General features: G+C 44.9%; 1 long non-coding RNA gene across 2 annotated transcripts; it reads left to right on the top strand.

The window, feature by feature from the left end:
* Nucleotides 1–999: 999 nt before the first annotated feature.
* LOC120818036 (uncharacterized) lies at nt 1000–6894 on the top strand. Of its 2 annotated transcripts, XR_013467360.1 has the most exons (4): nt 1000–1115; nt 4884–5048; nt 5917–6007; nt 6529–6894. It is a non-coding gene; the product is annotated as an uncharacterized LOC120818036 (long non-coding RNA). The 2 variants fall into 2 exon arrangements; XR_005712077.2 differs by lacking the exons at nt 5917–6007; nt 6529–6894 and having other exon boundaries at nt 4884–5321.
* The last annotated feature ends 441 nt before the right edge of the window (nt 6895–7335 follow it).

Genomic DNA, 7335 nt, shown 5'->3' with positions numbered 1-7335 from the left:
CAGTGTTGTCTGGGTCTCAACTGTTGAGTAGGACCTATATATTAACAGTTAAAAAGATCTGGCTGTCAATCAAACCAAACCCAGACCAAAAGTACAACCCTGCTACTTTGTCTTTTTTATTCTGATTTAGTAAATAAACATTATGCTGCGTTGAAGAAGCCTGCTGGCCAGTAGAGAGAATGCAGGTCACGCATTCTTCCGCTTTGGCTTCAATCGGCAGAACCAGAGGTTCGCGAATCGCTGAGAGCTGTTGAGAGGCGAAATCGAAATGCTCTTAATCCCGTGTCCCAACATGCGTTACATGTTGTGGGTAAGATGTTCCCTACTAGACTTTGAGGAATGGCTCGTCGCACTGGCATGCCGTTCAGCTGTTACTTTACTTTAAACGTGTACAGAATGCCCTCAGTGTTCCAGTGGCACTTCGAATAAAAATGTCCATCGGATGGCTGAGACTCTGAGGAATACTTCATCTTACACATGTGGAAACGCGTGGGACTCTGCTGTCTCTACTTGGCAACATGTCACAGTCGTGCTCGGTACATTTGTCGTGACCCCAATTCTATTCCTTTCCATGCTTCCTCTTCCTCCTCCTCCTCCTCCTCCTCCTGCTCTCCCCAGCTGGCAGCCGGGCTGGGACAGACACCAAGCCGAGGTCTGACCTCTGCTGACAGAAATGAGTTTTGTATTTAAGACCTATTGCTGGGGGATCGCTTTTTGGCGTCTGGTCAGACTCCAGCCGGTCAGAAACAGTTTGCCTGATCCGGCATGAAGTGCTAAATTGGTTATTGTTCAAAAATATGTTACCACGAGGTGAGAGACTTAAAAAGAATAAAATAAATATCAGTCAACTGGAGCTGCGAACACAACTGTGGACGTGTGTGCGATTAAGTGTGCGGGCGTGTGCTGGCTTGGTCACATTGTGCACGGGGGGGTATCGGCATCGACATTCATATTTGTGCGTATCATGCAAGTGTTGTTTTCAAACCCTGTTGCCATGGTGTCAAACAGTTAAGACAAGTCTTTGCTGACTGACTGGCCACCTGCTGCAGGGAGAAGCCCCGCAGAGAGACGGAGAGGAGGGGAGGAGACAAGGGGGCCATGCAAAGAGAAGTAAGGTGAGAATGCAAAGAAAAGTAAAGAAAAGAAGAAATTCAGAAGCTGAGCAACACTTCTTCTATTTGCTGGTACACGTATGTGTGTGGGTTTCATGCAATGCACATGAAATGGGACCAAGTCACATGTTTTACGTCTACGTGCAGCCCTCCGAAGATTTCCTGTGTGAAGTGCAAGCCAAGTGGAAAATAACGTTTGGCTTTTCACGCTGCGTCTCAGCAGAATGCGTCTTCATTAAGCTTTTTACATGAACTCAAAAGCTATAATATTTTTTTGCTCAGACAAGTGTTTGGAATGAACATTCTCCAGATTGATACCGGGACGGGGCCAAAGTTAAGTACGTCAATAAAGTATCAAGATTCAAATGTGTGTCATTTGAACTGGCATCTGCATTTAATGCTGCAGGTCGTTCCTCAAAAGTGCAGATGAGGTGTGTCAAACACTTAAGTTCCTTACATTGAAGTGTTCGTAGGTTAATATTTACTTTTATGGCTCTGTTACACCAGACTTATTGCCTTCCGTTCTGTTGTCAGTGCAGGAAGATAAATGTCAAATTTGAGCCCTGACTCAACCACATTCCTTCACCAGTATCATGAGCGCAGTCACCAACTATAAGTAACTCGCAGGTGAAGTCCAGATGTAGTTTTTAACGGAGCATCTTCAGCTGTGCAGCTACTAATAAAAAGATGGAAATGAAACTGCTGAAAGCTGTCAGTGAATCATCAAAGAATATTTCAAATGGGTTCTTTTACGAGGACAATTCAGGGCAATATTTGCATCACTTCCGTTGAGGGGATAATATTTCTGTTTTGCATCTGTGCACCTGAAGGAATGAAAGCATGTCACACTTGTCTTTACAAATAGACATGAGCGATGGCCGAGGAAGGATTTGTCCTTTCAAGCCATGCCAGCAAATGCACTATTAAGTACGTGTCCTTTTGCTCCGCTAGAAACTATGACGTGAATCACAACTATGCACACTACGACTACAGAGAGAGCTTAGCGGAGAGCTCGCTCACATTTCACCATGTACCGCCGCTATGTTGTACTGCATCGTCAAAGCAATTACACAGTCATCGTATGAATATTTCAGTCCTCTTTTGTTTACCTTTATGGATTGGATTGTGTTTTTCTTCAAGGTAACAGTACAGCTTGATGGTATTTACCGCAGCATGTTTGACATACATGTTTATTACCTCTGATTCAACAGTAATTTATTTTAGCACCCTGAGAATTGTAATTCAAACGTCAAAGCAAAAAAAGAAAAGGCCCCATTCAGGCATTCAGGCTTGCGGCTCCTCTCAGTTGGACTCTTGTGGCCTCAGTCGACACCCGCGGGTTCTTGTTACGAAGGCGCGGCGTCTGTTTCCGGTGTATCCGGATATTCTCATTGTATTTGTGACGACGCTGACCGACAGGTTAAAGCACGGCATCAAAGCCTGCGATGCATGCGGGGGGGGGCAAAAATTGTTTACGGCTAATTTTGTACGGCCGTGGCTCAGCTACGACGTGATCCCATGCCATCTGGCCACAGCTTTCATCACAGGTTGGCGGGATTCCACAAGGCCTCCTTGCACCGCACCGGTAATGCTTACTGTCTATTTATACGGTGCGAGCAAATGGCCGCAGCAGGTTTTGTTAGCACGGCATCAACAAGCAAGAGATGTCCCAACAAAGGAACCCATGGATATTAAGTGCTTGGGGGGGGGATGTTTCACATGGCTTCCCCATCGCTGAAAAGCATCCACAGTTTGAAGCATGGGATGGTTTCTCATGTCATCCTTCCTTATTTGCCACCGCTACCCTCCCCCCCCACACCAGATTTTACCCAGTCGGTGAACCTCCTGGGATTTGAACACGAGTCGGACCACCTTCGTCCTTGGTCAAGCGTTGTTCCCCACTGCGTTGCGACGGCTGCACGGGGGGGGGGGGACATCTGGTGTTACACCTGTTTCCGAAGAGGGGTCCTTCACGAAACTGGGATCGGCGATACGCCCATTTGTCGGCAGCATTAGTCGCAGCGCGTCATGTGATGTGACAGACTAAGCTCTGTACTCAGTACTGTCTCAAATTTCCCATTAAAGACGCACAGCGAGAGAGTGGGAGAGGGGTGATTACGTGTTTCTTACCGCATGTGTAGGGTCAGGGTTATGTGTGTGGGTTACTGTATCCATACAGGGTTGGGACAGAACGTCACAACTGCATTGTTCCTGCTGATGGAGCCATCTCGCTGCTTTCTAAAGTTCTCCAGAAGATACCATCTGCTACGTTTAACTCAATGAAGTGCTTTGGTTTTAATATGAATACAACAAGGCATTAAAGTCCCCACTTCATCCATCTGACTTCTCACCAACAAATAAGACAATTTATAGATTAAACCAACTGTGGGTTATTAATAGATAGAGCAGTTTGCAAAAAATATGGCTGTTTGCCCATTGCCCCTGGAGGTCCAGTGCTCATAAGAGCCGTCATGCTAACAGGGTGCCATGACAAACAGGAGGACAGCCATTAACGTTATGCTGTCTCAAGAAAAAAAGAGGAGTGAGACTGGGAGGCCGAGACCAGCGGCCACGCTCACAGCAAATCGTGTCTCAGATTTCTCAGTGACACAATTTGGAAGCTGAAAGCCGACATTTTTATTCCTTTGCAGATCCGGTTCCAGAAGACATGACAAACATATGACAAACATCCGCGTTGATGATTTTATCATTTAAATCACACAAAAAGCAAAGGACGTCTCATCTTTCTCATGGTTTATTATCTCATTCACTTTTATAAATAAGCCTTTATAAAGGATCCTCTGGTTCCAAGTGCCCTTCTATGAACTATGAGGGGTAAATTATGGTCCATTTTTGTCTTAACACCCCCACAGTGCAGTTTCAGAACAAGGTGATTGTAACTATTTGCTAACCTAAATTCATATTTAGAATTTGTGCTCGGTTATAAATCTTCTTGTGATGGCCAAGAACTGTGAACTTCAAAATCTTCTAACACTACGTGACTAAGTGCACTTTCTATATACGGACTATGTTGGTGACCCCCCCCCACCACTGCTCATAGCAGGCGCCTCAACTGGAGACGAGTTGAAACACTGGAGGTCAATATACAGACTCTCGGCTGCTTTTAATTAATGATGCAAACTGTCCCAAGCATGATTCAATATGATACACTTTAACCATTGACTGTATTTTTCTTTTAAATAACTGCGTATACAAAAGGGTGAGTTGGAAAAGCGTTGGAGGTCGAAGGTTATAGAACCCCCCCCCTAACTTCCCTGTAAGTAGAAGGCACACAGAGGTAGAGCGATTGAATTGGTGTCCCCCATCAGGGGGTAAAAACAACCAGGAGCGAGAGTTCCTTCACTCCCGCCCCGTTAATTAGCTTCCCAGCGGTGCTCGGAAAGTTTCTCGCCTCACTTCGCCCAGCGGGGGAGGAGGAAGGGAAATGTCTTTCAACTTCCCGGGAAGTACTGAACCAGAACAGTTGTAGCAGATCTCGTGGCAACCTCTTGCAGGATATGGATGAATAAATACATGAAGAATTAATAATAGATCTGACAAAATGTGCATATATACGTAAGGTTTGGACACACCGTCTTATTGAATTGAATGAGTTTTCAAACTTTTCACTGGATCGGACATTTAAAGGAGTTTGAAGCAACAAGCTTTGAAAAGTACATAAATGGTTTAATGTTCTTTAGTGTGCACTATTATTGTACTTAAAATGCGTACTGCACTAAAACCTACAGCATGTTGTCCTGTCCTCCCCAGGTGCCTTGTGAAAGTCTCTGGAGTCCCCTGATCCCGTCCCCTTGACTCTGCTCATTGTTTTTGGCAGAGCAGCTGCTTCGAGATTTAGATATCATCATTCAGGCCGGAGGATGGGACATGGAGACATGTCCCCCGGGGAGTCTGCAGAGCACGGAGAGGCACAATGTGAGATGCGTGTGTCGGACACAATTTGATAAAGAGTCTGTGAGTAAGTGACAGCGAAATGCCTCCCAAGTGAAGCCTCGCGCTGCGTGTCATCCCCCCCCCCGCCCCAGACTCCGGAAAAAAACAAGGAGGAATTTCCCAGTAAAGTCTGGGCAGGACAAAGAAAATAACTACAAAAATAGAAACAAAAAATTATGAATATAAATTGTGCATTCATCATTGATTACTATGTATATTTGTAACAAAAAAAAAGTAAAAGACATATTTAAAGCATCGGTTCTGTTTTTTGTATTAAGTGTGTGTAAGAGAACGTTTGTTTACTAGACAATGTGTTTTGTACACGCGGCGGCTGGAATTGAAAATGCATGTATATGAATATTATTAGTTTGAAGCAATCGAGGCGGCAGCAGTGCAAAGTCCTGCTTATTCTGAATACAACACTTCTCTTTATTTTAGGTCTAAATCTGATCCCTTTAAATCTGACGGTGAATTCATTTCATTGTGCGTTCTCAATCGAAGGCCTTTCTGGGACGTTACAGCACCTCTGCCTATTACTTTGACTTCATTTTCTCTCCGTCACATTGTTTGGCCCAATCTACGGAGGCGAGGACTCATGTGAATCCAAATCAATTTGTCAGCTCACGTTTGGGCCAGAATGCCGGCTCACGTGACTGACAAGGCAGCTGAAGCCATTATGCAGAGATTAGGGATTTAGGAACTCCTAAAGTCATCCATCATGATGAATTTTTCATTTTGCTTGATGCGGGCTACGTGTTGTTTTGGAAGCCGCAGAAGTGGTCAGAATTTTGCCGAGCTTTGGACCGCGCACCGACTCGTCAACAATCATTGTCTCTTATTGATTTGGCAGGAAGCGAGTGACTGGCCGCGTTCAAAAGGGAGAATGGTGCCAAACGCTGGGCAAGATCAACTACTCAGGACTGTTTCCTTTGCCAAGGACGGTAATTAAAGCACATTCCACCCCAGAGTAGATCCTGGTTTTGAATGTCTCCAACATTTCCTTTTAAACAATTGTGGAAACAGTTTGGATTATTAACATGTGTGTCCACTCGGTCCAGCTCACAGGAGAAACAGATTGCTCAGCTTTGATGAGAGCTCTAATAAATTATCAAATTTGTCAAGTAACACATTCCATTGAAAACTAGCGTCTATTACTTACTATTGCAGCCCAGGCTTCATGCAAAAATGCAACATTATGCTTGTGGGCTTTCAGTCTTGAAAGGCTGCATAGAATGTGTAGAATGTACCGCTGCACTGCGGTTCTGTGCACAAGCTGCTGCAAAGGAGCCAACAGAGTCTCCCGCCTGAGATTATCTTCTCCGTGAAACATGACCGGGAAACCTCCAGGAGTAATAATCGCCTAAATGATTTATTGCACTCAATAATAACTAATGATCACTCACAAAAAACTGATGTGTTCATTTCCAACGGACCATCTCATTGGGCTCGACTGCAACGCAAGGCCATGCACGCAAACAAGGGCCTCTGTCCACACCTTCTGGATGAAGATGATTTGGACATCCGACGCTTCAACACTGTGAATGACTGAGACTTTCACTATTTGTTTTGTTCTTACTAGTTGACCTACTAAGCGAGAATCCTTCATCCTTCAAAACCTTTGCTAAAAATAAAACGTTCACAGTGGTGACATGAGTTGGGATGAGAGCCCAGGAAGTCCAGGCTCGTTGAGTAAAAGCATTGCTGCAACTATTATGCCAGATCATCTTCTTTTTGTCTAGTCCTTTTTTGTTGAAAGGGCCTGATATCCGGAGGAGGATCATTTACGTTTCCTCACTGGTTCAAATGATAAATAACATTATTTGTTAAATCATGTTCAGCTTCCATCTTTTCTGCATCTGATCGCAAACATACATCAATGTTCACATTCACGTGTGTGTTAAAATGTGGTCGTTATAACTTTATTGGTTCCCGTTGCTCCTCGGCTTTACTTTATGCCTTCAGCAGGCTTTTACTAAGACGACAAAGGGACCACAGCCACAACCGGCTGTAATTATCACCATCGCCACGTCCCCGTTCCGTCCAGCATCCCTGGCTGCTCCTCAGATCTTTGTCATGGCCCCTTAAGCATTTGATACCCAACATCATGCTGTGTTTATGACACCGCCAAAGCCCTTAAAACTGTCTCGGCTATCTTAGCAGTGCAGGGCAATTGCTGCGTGGAGAAAGCGTCAGGCGGGCCTTTTAGGTGGGAGCACATATGCATGGTGATGGATGGAATCCTTCTCTCCCCTTCTTGCCCTCTGTTAGC

The sequence above is a fragment of the Gasterosteus aculeatus genome, chromosome 4, assembly GCF_964276395.1.
Source record: "Gasterosteus aculeatus chromosome 4, fGasAcu3.hap1.1, whole genome shotgun sequence".
NCBI classification, from domain to species: Eukaryota; Metazoa; Chordata; class Actinopteri; order Perciformes; family Gasterosteidae; genus Gasterosteus; species Gasterosteus aculeatus.
Note: the sequence above shows the minus strand (reverse complement) of the source record. Positions and strands in the feature narration are given on the sequence as shown.